A 12,978-nucleotide genomic window follows, 5' to 3' on the forward strand; every position below is an offset into this window, starting at 1 on the left:
AGAATGACGTCTTCCAGTGGAGTGCGCTACCTTCATGGTGTAATAGCTTTAGTAGAATGAAAAGGAATGAAAAGCTAAAAAAAATATATATATATATTATAGTTATATGCTCAGTATCCCTACCTACAAAAATGAGTCTACAAGACCTTGATTATTTTGCAAGACTCTTTCTGCAATTCCTTTCCAGAAAACTCAACTCTGCAGAAAAACTATGTTCTACTTAATGAGGAGAATATACAGTTAAATTATGGATCTGAAGCAGAAAATCAAGCAGACTACTGTTTTAAATTTCTAATTTGTTCCACACCTGGTTAACTGCAATGTATTTAGATAGAGAAACTACTAAGTGTAATTTGTTGGTGCTAATTTAGCAATAAGTAAGATGCCCTTGTACTGGGTAGTACATATATTTCCACAGCACAAAATGAAAAGATTTTATTTTCATTTCTTTGTTAGATGAAGCACCAACTCTACCAACTCAGCTGATACAACACGGTTACCTTTACTTATACTAACTTGCATTATATATATTTAGCCATGCTAATTGCCACCTCTTAAATCAGGAAAAAAGAAGTCATTCGGCAGACTAAGGGTTAAGGATGTGTGAATAAAGGCTATGTTAGAAAAGTGGTTCAGAAATGCAAGCCCTGAAGTGAAAGAAAGCAGGAGTAAAAATAAAAATGTAACTAAAACAATTAAAAAGAAAACAGGAACAGAAAGAAGAAAGGTGAATGAAGTATCAAGTGAAATAGACTTTTTATAGTATTTATTTTTGTTGAATTTAGTGTTTTGTGACACACACACAAACTACTCATGAGTTGCTCTGCAGTTTTTACTTGTTAACATATATGCAAGTTTGATTAAATATTGTTAGTTCTGTTTTTCATCAGTTTAGGAGATATTTAGACATAAATAATGGAACTTGCAGAATATAAGCACTTTTAAATATATAATGGTATGGCATTATGGGAAAACTTCACTGCTATTGTCTGTGCTGGTCTGTGGCTAAATGGAGAACTGATTTCAAGCAAAAGTCATTTCTTGCTATATCCAAAAAGTGGCCAAAAATATCACCCATATAATAGTGTTTCGTATTGGAAAATCAATAATCTCTCTATAAAAGGCTAACACTTCCTCACTATATATGCTTATACATAAATTCAACAACGAAAATGAGGAATCTCCAACCACTTACAAATCTTTTGTTAGTATTTTATCCTTTCACAAGGGAATTAGTATCAGATTTTACTGTGCTCAGTCATTTGGCTGTTGCCCACAAAGGGCTACAACCAACTTCGTGTGAAATAGCACTTATTTTTACCTCATTTACTATTTCCCGGATTTTTTTGCTTGCTTTTTTTTTTTTAAGTTTTTTGAAAAATGCATATGTTTCAACTTATCTTAGTATTTGTTCCGTGAAATCACCAATACCCCAGTGTCTGTCTTGCCGTGACTCCAACTTGCACTTCGGTGTTCTCACATTCAAGAGACGTTTTCATGCTTTTTTGCTTTATTTCTTGCTCCCAGGAGGTCGAGAGTTAGTTGTTTGTTTTTTTTAACGTCGCAAGAAAAAAAAGAAAAATAAGCATGAAAACGTCTCTTGATCAAGTGTGAGAACACAGAGGTGCGAGTTGGAGTCACGGCAAGACAGACACTGGGGTGTTGGTGATTTCACGGAACAAATACTAAGATAAGTTGAAACATATGCATTTTTCGAAAAACTTAAAAAAAAAAAAAAAAAAAGCAAAAAAAACCCGGGAAATAGTAAATGAGGTAAAAGTGCTATTCCACACGAAGTTGGTTGTAGCCCTTTGTGGGCAACAGTCAAACGACTGAGCACAGTAAAATCTGATACTAATTCCCTTGTGAAAGGATAAAATACTAACAAAAGATTTGTAAGTGGTTGGAGATTCCTCATTTTTGTTGTTGAATTTATGTATACCCATATAATAGTGTCACAAATCATGGGGAGCTTAAACCAATCAAGTGTCTCAAAAGGTGATGACAAATAGGACTAGCATAAATATTAAATAGGATATCATAGTTTTCTATTCTTTCAAAGCCCTTCTATTTTAAAGTTTCAGAATCAATATAAATGATTTTGAAGCTTTTGGATTAAATTAAGAAGAATTTGCATGGTTTATATTTTCTGTTTTTAGAAGTATTTTTATTTGTATTTAAAGACTTGTTGGATTATATAAAACGGGGTTTAAAAGTATATTATATGGTTAAATGTGCCTTTTTTTCTTCACACAAAGCCAGCTCATTTTGTGATAAGATGTTATAGTTTACTAAGAAATGCCAGACTGCCACGTTTCAAAAAATGACTTCAGGCTTAAAACTTTCATTCCAATTATCAATGTTTCTAATTTGTATTTTACAATTAGACCAAAAGATATTAGCAACCCGCAGTTATTCAGCAATACATAGGGCCCTTCGTTTTCAATCTTTATTTTCACCAGGAATTTTTATTACAAGACCAAAATTATATTTACTCTACCAATTTCTCCTGTTTTTGTTCTTGTTGTAATAAATAATGATAAATTCCCAGGAAAAATAAACTGAAAACAAAGGGCTCTGGCAATATACAGAACATCTGTATATGGTGTTATCCTTGGTCTTAAAATGTTGGAGCCTAAAACTAATTAAAAGAGGGCTAGCCTGGTCCCAAGTTTGATTCCTGAACCAGGTTTCTACTTCTCAGGGGGCAATGTCAACCATTACAACTAAATGACAAAAACTATTGGCCAGACTGTGGATCCACATTAGTCAGATTCTGAAGGGAACCACAGTTTGCAGCGCCTGGCTAAAGATCAACATTTCAATGGCTGGGTTGAACAGGGAAGGAGATATAAAACTAGGGAGGGAAAACCCAGGTAGCTGCAAACAACATGGCATTGTAACCCAATAGAGGCAGTTTACAATTCAGCTGTAAGCCCAAAGGAGCAGGAAAATACATATGGGCCAAAAAATAATTTAAGATCACAATGATGTGCCCTAACAGTAAACAATCCATTAGCCGAACATTAACATGCTCTCTTTCATTCTTGATCAAGGCTGCCCAAACTTACCCAGTCAATCCCGGAACCAGTTAGGTTTTCATGCTATCCAGAAAGACTATGACAAGAGGCAAATCTGCATACAGTATTGACCCAGGATATGCAAGTTTCTCTCATACAAGATCACTGTGATGCTCTGAAAAATTGACTGAATGTGGGGCTACCAGAATAGCTTTATAAGACCCTGTGGTACAATATAATATCTTTCTAACATAAGCCCTTGCAACCAATTTGCATATGATTAATAACGAAATTATTTTATCAGCTTGATCAATCCAAACTAAACTCACTTAATTTATACATGCTAATAAGCAATACTGCAAGGGGGTAGGAAGGGAAAGTTTGCATCTTTGTGGATGACACTTGGATATGCAACAGAGTGGACATCTCTGGGGGAATATACAGAATGAAGCGTGATCTAAGAAAGCAGAAGGAGTGAGATAATGCTTGGCAGTTAAGATTCAATGCCAAAAAAATCCAGAATCATGTACTTGGAGTGGGGAAATCTAAGGGAGAGGTAAATGATAGAGATTGAGATAAGACATGCACTAATCAGGAAAGAGACCATGGGGTGACTGAGTTAAGATTTAAAGATAATTCAAAGAGACAAATTGTTGCACAGTCAATTCTCGGGAAAATGTTTGTAGTTTCTTTGTTAACAAAATAGTTGGTAGAAGTGATATTTCACCAATATTACAAGATATTAATAGGACATTTTGAATATGCTGCACTATTTTGGTCATATCAGGTGTAGGTGCGTGTAGCTCAAAATTCCAGTTTTGATTCTCTTCAGGTTGCTGATAGGAGCAATCACATATAGACAAAGAGGCAGATACTGCACAAATCCCGACAGGCACTTCACAGTAACAACAGCACAAACTCCTTCCACTGCCAGACACATTTTTTAAAAAAAATCTATGCTGCAAACTTATCAGAACGTAACACTAGTAACACCAAGAACTCAAACAAGAACCCTACCTGTGAAAAAGCAGCACTGTAAACATTACACTGAGTCCCAGAATACCAATACAGCACCTACTGAGGAAACAAATCAAACCCAATTGCTATAGATCCCTATACAGACACTACACGCTAGCAGAATCTCTCCGCTTGGTCACACACACAGAGCAGAGACAGAGCCTTGCCAAATACAGATTAAAGGATCACAAATTCGAACCTGCAAAAAATATACAAATAAAACCTGAAATGGAAACTCCAAGAAGCCAAACTCTGTCTCCAGCGTAACAATGACAGAACCACAATTCCTCATAAAACAATAAAATAAAAAAAACAAAGCATCAATTATAATAGAAGATTTATACTAATAAAAGAATAAATATTTCAAAACTGACATAGAACATCTATTAAAGACATATACATTTTTTAAATTTTCCCAAGCACCTAAAATTTTTCAAAACATACATATCAAATAACATCCAACAATTAAAACTAATAAGGATAAAAAAAGCCCCTGCTGACCATACCTGGGAACTTGATTTCCAGTAACCCTGAGATTGTCGAAGATTAGGAGGCTAAGGGGATACCCAAACTTTTATCCTCCCTCGCTCATCTACACACTCACATGTTCACTCATTCTCACACATAACACACATGCTCTCATACATATCCACACACTCTCATGCACTGGTTATAAGTCCCTCCCCCTCTCCACCTTGCACACAAAAGCTCTTACTTCCCCAGATTCACCACACAGACCGACCACCAGGCATGCACGCGTTCATTCTCTCACACAGGCACCAGGGAGGCACACACACACGCACGCGCACCAGGCAGGCAGGCACCCATTCACACACACACGCACGCACACCGGGCAGGCAGGCACCCATTCACACGCACGCGCACCGGGCAGGCAGGCACCCATTCACACACACACGCACCAGGCAGACACCCATTCACACACACACGCGCGCACCGGGCAGGCAGGCACCCATTCACACACATACGCACCAGGCAGACACCCATTCACACACACACGCGCGCACCGGGCAGGCAGGCACCCATTCACACACACACGCACCAGGCAGACACCCATTCACACACACACGCGCGCACCGAGCAGGCAGGCACCCATTCACACACACACGCGTGCGCGCACCAGGCACGCAGGTACCCATTCACACACACGCGCATCAGGCAGGCACCCATTCACACGCACAGAAGCTCCCATTCATACAAAAACACACACTAAAGGAGGCCCTGCTCTGTTTTGCTGGCAGCCTTGGAGTCTCTCTCATTCCTGCTGCCGCTGTCACCGCCAAGTGGCTGTTGGGGAGGAGCCAAACACTCATCACTGCTTCTGGCACTGAATCCTGTTCTGCTGCCTCTTCCTCTGTGCAGGCCCCACAATATTAAAAATTGGCAGGACTAGCACTTCCTCCATGTTGATCTCATGCATCACAAGATCAGCACTGAAAAAGTGCTACTCTCACAAGTTCTAACACCGCAAGCCTGCACAGACAGGGTGTCCTCTGCTCAGTCGCCTGAGGGATCGGGTCCACTAGTGGCTGCATGCACCTTCCCCCATGATATGACATTTGCAACCCCCTGCAAGTTCGTTCACAGCACCCCAGTTTGCGCTTCACTAAGGGTCTCATTTACCAAGCACTTTTTTCATAGACCCAGAATGGGAGAAGAGCCCTAGTACATCAGGCCCTAAGGTAGGTAGGACATGTTAACATAGTGGTTCCAATAAAAGCAAAAGTAGTCCATGTGCCTATAAGTAAAGAATCTCCTGAGCTAAAAGATTCCAAATTATCACTGTGAACTTGAAAACAGGTTGTTAATATAAACAAAACACACATTTTGAAGTGTCTGTATGCCAACACCAGAAGTCTAACAAGTAAGATGGGAGAGTTAGCGTGTATAGCAGTGAATAATGAGACAGACTTAACTGGCATCTCAGAGACATGGGGGAAAGGAGAATAACCAATGAGATAATGCCATACCAGGGTACAAATTATAACACAATGATAGGGAGGCGTAACTTGGTGAGGGGTAGTGCTTTGTGTCTGGGATGGCATAGAGTCCAACAAGATAAGAATCTTGCAAGAGACTAAATGCACAATAGAATCTTTATGGGTAGAAATACCATGTGTGTCGGGGAAGCGTATAGCGATAGGAGCATACTACTGTGCATCTGGCGGCTAAAATGATGAGATGGATGATGAAATGCTAAGAGAAATTCTTAGTGGGGCGAAGGATTTGGTGAGAGAAGTAACAGTGGTGGGGCTGCTTAGCAATAGTGACCACAACATGATCAAGTTTAAATTAATAACTGAAAAGGGAACAGTAAGTAAATCCTCAACTCTAGCACTAAACTTTCAAAAGGGAAACTTTGTTAAAATGAGAAGAATTGTTAGAAAAAACAAAGGCGCAGCAGCAAAGGTTAAAAGTGTACAACAGGCATGGACATTTTAAATACAATCTTAGAAGCGTAGTCCAGATGTAGTCCACACATTAAGAAAGGTGGAAGGCAAGCCAAATGATTGACAGTATGGTTAAAAGGTGAGATGAAAGAGGCTACTTTAGCCAAAAGTTCTTCGTTCAAAAACTGGAAGGATTCATCTGAAATAGGAAAAAGCATAAAGCATTGGCAAGTTTAATGTAAAACATTGATAACACAGGCTAAAAGAGAATTTGAAAAGAAGTTGGCCATACAGGCAAAATTTCATAATAAAAACTGTTTAAATATATCTGAAGCAGGAAGCCTGCAAGGGAGACTATCGGGCCATTAGATGATCAAGGGGTGAAAGGGGTACTTAGGGAAGATTAGTCTTTCTACAATGGCCTTTATGATTTTTTTTGCTTTGTGTTTATTCAAGAGAATGTTGGGGAGATACACTTTCCAGAGAGTTTTCAAAGGGTGACAATTCAGACGAACTGACCCAAATCACAGTAAACCTGGAAGATGTAGTAGGCTAAATTGACAAACTGAAGAGTAGCAAACCACCTGAACCAGAGGGTTCTGAAAGAACTCAAAAATGAAATTTCAGACTTATTTGTAACCTATCATTAAAATCATCTGTTGTACCTGAAGAATGGAAGATGGCCAATGTAACCCCGATATATAAAAAGGGCTCCAGAAGTAATCCAGGAAACTATAGACCGGCAAGCCTGACTTCAGTGCCGGGAAAAATCGTGGAAACTAATATTAAGAATAAAACCACAGAACATATAGACATGATTTAATGAGACACAGCCAGCATGGACTTACCAAAGGGAAGTTTTGCCTTACAAATCTGCTACATTTTTTTTGAAGGACTGAATAAGCATGTGGAGAAAGGTGAACTGGTAGATATGGTTTATTTGGATTTTCAGAAGGCATTTGACAAAGTCCCTCATGAGAGGCTAAGAAAACTAAAAAGTCATGGGATAGGAAGTGATGTCCTTTTGTGGATTGCAAACTTGTTAAGACAGGAAACAGAGAGTACTGTTTTCACAGTGGAAAAAGGTAAAAAACAGTGGAGTGCCTCAGGAATCTGTATTTGGACTGCTGCTTTTAATCTTACTAGATAAACGAAGCTTGACCGACGTGCCGCAAATGCGCAGTAGAGACCAGCTCTACCGCGCATGTGCGGGCGAGCACGTCGCTCTGAGCAAGCGTCTGAAAGAAAACAATGGCGGCGTCCAGTGGCAGCAGCGGGCGGCGGCGGCGGCGGTACCGGCAGCGGGCGGCGACGGCGGTAGCGAGCGGCGGCGACGGCGGTGGCGGCGACGGCGGTAGCGGCCAGTAGCGAGGGAGGGAGAAGAGAGAGAGAGGGAGGGACGGACTGAGTGGGAGGGAGGGACGGAGAGAGAGAGTGGGAGGGAGTGACTGAGTGAGAGGGAGGGACTGAGTGGGAGGGAGGGAGTGGGACTGAGGGAGAGTGAGTGGGACTGAGTGAGGGGGGAGGGAGTGACTGAGTGGGAGGGAGGGAGTGAGGGGGAGGGACTGAGTGGGAGGGAGGGGGGACTGAGTGAGAGGGAGGGGGGACTGAGTGAGAGGGAGGGAGTGGGACTGAGGGGAGAGAGAGGGAGGGAGGGAGTGGGACTGAGGGAGGGGACGGAGGGAGTGGGGACAGAGTGAGTGGGACTGAGTGAGAGAGAGGGGGGAGGGAGTGAGTGAGACTGAGTGGGAGGGAGGGACTGAGTGAGAGGAGAGGGAGAGAGGAGAGGGAGGGTGGGGAGGAGTGGGTGAGGGAGGGAGGGAGGTAGGAGGTGGTGAAGAGTGAGGGGAGAGAGAAAGAGGGGGAGGTGAGAGACAGAGGGATGTAGCCCGTTTAAACGGGCTTAACGGCTTGTATATTTATAAATGATCTGGAAAGAATACGAAGAATGAGGTGATCAGATTTGCAGATGACACAAAATTATTCAGAGTAGTTAAATCACAAGTGGATTGTGATAAATTGCAGGAGGACCTTGCAAGACTGGAAGATTGGGTGTCCATATGCCAGATGAAATATAATGTGGACTAATGCAAAGTGATGTATATAGGGAAAAATAAACCATGCTATAACTACACGATGTTAGGTCCCATTTTAGGAGTTACCACCCAGGAAAAAGATGTGGGCGTCATAGTTGATATTACGTTGAAATTGTCAGTTCAGTGTGCTGCAGCAGTCAAAAAAGCAAACAGAATGTTAGGAATTATTAGGAAAGGAATGGTTAATTAAACCGAGGATGTCATAATGCCTTTGTATCACTCAATGATGAGACCGCACCTTGAATATTTCAATTCTGGTCACTGCATCTCAAAAAAGTTATAGTTGCACTGGAGAAAGTACAGGGAAGGGAGACCAACATGATAAAGGGCATGGAACAGTTCCCCTATGAGGTTAGCGCTGTTCAGCTTGGAGAAAAGATGCATGAATGGGGATATAATAGAGGTCTACATCATCATGAAAGGATTTGAATGGGTAAAAGTGAAACAATTATTTACTCTTTCAGATAATAAGGACTAGGGGGCATTCCATGAAGTTAGCAAATAGTACATTTACAACAAATTGGAGAAACTTTTCACTCAACACACAATTAAGCTCTGGAATTCATTGCCAGAGAATGTGGTTAAGGAAACTAATATAACTGGGTTTAAAAACTGTTTGGCTAAGTTCCTGGAGAAGTCCATAAAGTGCTATTAATCAATAGGGAATAGCCACTGCTCGTTGCCAGCATTAGTAGTATGGGATCTATTTTTAAATATAAATTCTCTGTTCTATTGTTTATATACCAATTTGTGTAACTTTTATTCCTTTTTAATTTATTTTCTAATCTATTATTTTATATTATTTATTGTAAACCGTTTTGATAAAACGTACATTTTAAACAGTATATAAATACTTTTAAATAAATAAATAAATAAAATTTAATGTTTGGGTACTTACCAGATACTTGTGACTTGGAGTGGGCACTATTGGAGACCGGATACCAGGCTTCATTAACCCTTGGTCTGACCCAGTATGGCATATCTTATGTTCTTAATAAGTACAAAGGTGGCAGAGGAACAGAGGCAAACCTACATAAGTACATTTGAAATTACAATTGCAAGTACATAGTTTATTCCCCCCGCCCCCAACCTAAAAACACACTGGCGGGAGTATCTTGGATAAAAGCATCCATATTGTGAAAGTATTTTTAGCCACTCTGAGGGGTACAACTTTCACCCTAAAGGTCTAGCTGGCTAACTTGGTCTATCTAGATCCCTTTGAAATCTGACTTCTTTAAAACAAGAAATGGGCAGGCTGGCCAGCTGGCTCAGTGACAGTATCATGCCATGCTGATGTTCCCCAGTTCTATCCTCCATGCTATGGAGGAAATGTTCATAGCGCCTTGAAGAAGAATGGATGTCACCATCATCAAGAGTGATATCTAGTGGCCGTATTCAGGGCCCATGAGCCGAGTGTTCCAGGTCTATTGAGGCAATAACCAGCCTAGGTACATTGCAACAGAGATATAAAATAGATGAAAAGTCCCTGGATAGTTGTGAATTCAATTCCCTGATTCCGACTAAGCTGGAAACCCAAAGGAACAGGAAGAAATTGCATAGTAAAAAAACTGAAAGGCCAAAAATGGGCAATATAATCATTATGCTCTCTTACCTCAGTACATAAACCCGGAGAGAGCAGAGTAATGTGCTTTTGAATTGCATTCATGACAATACACATTCAATAAATCTATCATTTTACCCTAATTTATTGAGATTGTATTATCAGTATCAAACAGACCCTGTGGGAAAATAAGTCGCTTTGAGACAAAGTCTGTAATCATCACAGATCATTTTCAGTTTGCCTATCACTACTTCAAATTGCCAACCTTAGTGAAACAATCACAACCAACCACAGATGGTTCCACAATACTTTAGACTCTACTTTGATCTCCAGCTTTCCCTTCACTTCTATGCAACTAAGGATCTCTATGCTTAACCCACATTTTTTTTTATTCTGTTACTCTTGTTTTTCCCCTGAAGTTTACTCCTGCTCCTTTGGACCTCCACCTCAATTGGAACCAGTCTGGACTAGGCTATAGTATCATGAATTTTCATCTGCAACTACTGATATATTTTTGTATATCCTTCTCAACTCAGTCCAGTTAACGCAGCAACATTTCTCAGCCTGTAGCCCTAATGCATGGACCCCTCTGGAACACAGCTAAAGTGGACTCTAGTCTGAAGACTACTATTTAACACGTGTCTAACCCGGAGTGAATGAGATAGCGCTCATCACATGCAAATGCATGTGAATAGCCTATTACTCATTCAATCCCAATACAAAAAGATAAATGTGTCTCAGACGCACATTTATTGCTCAGATATTAACGCCTGCCTGGAGCAGGCGTTAATAGCTGAGCGCATTGAAAGGAAGTATAGAAAAGCACAAAAAAAACTGCTTTTCTGTAATTCTTTTTTTAAAAGTAAAAAAAATATCTATATATAAGGGGCTGCGAGTCCGGGCCGTACCTGAAGGGCAGCTCCTCATGCCTCCTCGGAGCAGCAGCTTTGGGACAACGCATGCTTTCTGCAGCAGAGAGAGATATTGGCAACAAAAGTCGGGACCCGAGCACGCTCTCGCCAGGGCGCCCCTGCCGCTTAACGTCTCGCAAAGCAAAAAAAAAAAAAACCCAGCAGTGCAGAGAAAGGGAAAGCAATGCACAATAACTCGGCCCAGCCGACAATGATATTTTTTTATTTTTGCTTTCTGTGCGTTTCAGTATTGCAAGGAAGCAGGGCTTTATTTTCGCTATCTGCTGCTTATGGATAGTGAAAAATATCCCTCCTAAAATTAGACCGGCTGTCTGCTAGTAATGAAAATGGCCATCAATAAACTCCTTCCTAGCGCCACCCCCTAATTTAAATATTGCATGGCGCCCCCTTTTGGGGCACCATGCGCGCTTTAAAGAGAGCGGGCGCTGACTGTTCAGCGCCCGCTTTCTACGCGCCTTTACTGCATCGGCCCCAAAGAAAGTGGAACTGCAGTGCAGGTGGGGGGGGGGGCGGGGAGGTGAAGTGAGAGGGAGCAGGGTTGGAGCCAGGTATGATCTGTGTGAAGGGGAGGAACCAAATGTGAACTCTCTCCTACACATACACACATATATATGTGAACACATCTAGTAGTAGCAGAAGCAGTGAGAGTGATAGGCATTCACCTCCTGTCTCTTTGCACTTTCCCATCCCATCCTCTCTCATTCTCTGCCTTTCAATTGTACAAGGAAGCTGCACAAAAATCAAGGTCATGTGGCTGCTCCTGACTCATGGTAAGCAGATCCAGCATTCTCCGATCTGCTTTCTCTGGGGCCGGGGGGGGGGGGGGGGGGGGAGAACCAGATAGGATCCTGTCACCACTGGCTCTTCTCATTTCTGCAGGGAGCTGGAACTGATTTACACCACCAACTCTGCTCCATTTCCATGGGGGAGCTGGAACTGATTTATACAGTGTAACCTAGTATGTCTTCTTGTGACTTGGAGACAAGGTGGCAGAATGCCATTCTGGATCGTTCTGCCAGAAATTAAGCTATGGGTAACAGACACAGAAAGGGGTTGAATTAGCCTAGTGGTTAAAGCAGTAGGCTACAAATGGGGGAGACCAGGGTTCATAAACCACTGTTGCTCCTTGTGACCTTGGGCAAGTCACTTTATCCTTCATCATCTCAGGAACAGATTAGAAGCCCTCTGGGGCTAGGGAAATACCTACAGTCCCTGAATGTAATCAGTTTTGAAATAAAGAAAAGCATAATCATCACGGAATCGATAGCCAACAAGCTATGCCCTCTAACAACAAAAAAACCTCACCCCAACTCTTCCAAAAGACAACCAAGGTTTACCCTAGAGCTAAGAAAGCTTAAACTACTGCTAAGACAAAATGAGGCTAAATGGCGTAAAAACCAATGCACCATCACTCTATCTACCTATAAATCAACTCTTCACCAATACAAATCCAATACATTAAGATCCAAGAGGAACTACTACGCATCCAAGATCCACCACCTAATCTTCGACGCTAAAGCCCTCTTTAGCTACGTCTCTAACCTCACACAAATAAACTCATCAGAAATCGCTCTCAACCAAGCCAAATCTAAAGCGGAAGAACTAGCGCTATTTTTCAACAACAAAATCAGCAAACTTCTAACTCAGCTGCCCCCTAACACCGCATCTACTTCAACACCACCTCAGACCGCCTTCAAAAATACCCGCTTAGAAGAACTGGAACTCACTTCTTCCATTGAGATCCAAGGTATTCTACGGAAAATGAAACCATCTTCTCACCCTTCGGATCACATCCCCTCGAAATTGCTTCTATCAATTCCTGACTCCATCTCCAAATCCCTGTCAGACATCATAAATTGCTCAATAACACAAGGATCTTACCCAGATGACCTAAAATTGGCCTCTCTCAAACCACTACTCAAGAAACCTAATCTAGATCCTAAT

The 12,978-nt window shown here is 41.3% G+C and overlaps 1 protein-coding gene across 10 annotated transcripts in view; it reads right to left on the minus strand.

The window, feature by feature from the left end:
• The window catches only part of TBC1D5 (TBC1 domain family member 5), a 1,653,915-nt gene that overhangs the window by 1,635,836 nt on the left and 5,101 nt on the right, over positions 1-12,978 (minus strand). Inside the window, exon 2 of one of the 10 annotated variants that reach the window (XM_029589264.1) lies at positions 9,440-9,531. The exons of the other annotated variants lie outside the window; for them this stretch is intronic. The gene's annotated coding sequence lies outside the window, so the exon portion shown is untranslated. The remainder of the gene's footprint in view (positions 1-9,439; positions 9,532-12,978) is intronic. 10 annotated transcript variants of the gene reach the window in all.

Source organism: Rhinatrema bivittatum, chromosome 2 (assembly GCF_901001135.1).
Source record: "Rhinatrema bivittatum chromosome 2, aRhiBiv1.1, whole genome shotgun sequence".
Classification (NCBI taxonomy): Eukaryota; Metazoa; Chordata; class Amphibia; order Gymnophiona; family Rhinatrematidae; genus Rhinatrema; species Rhinatrema bivittatum.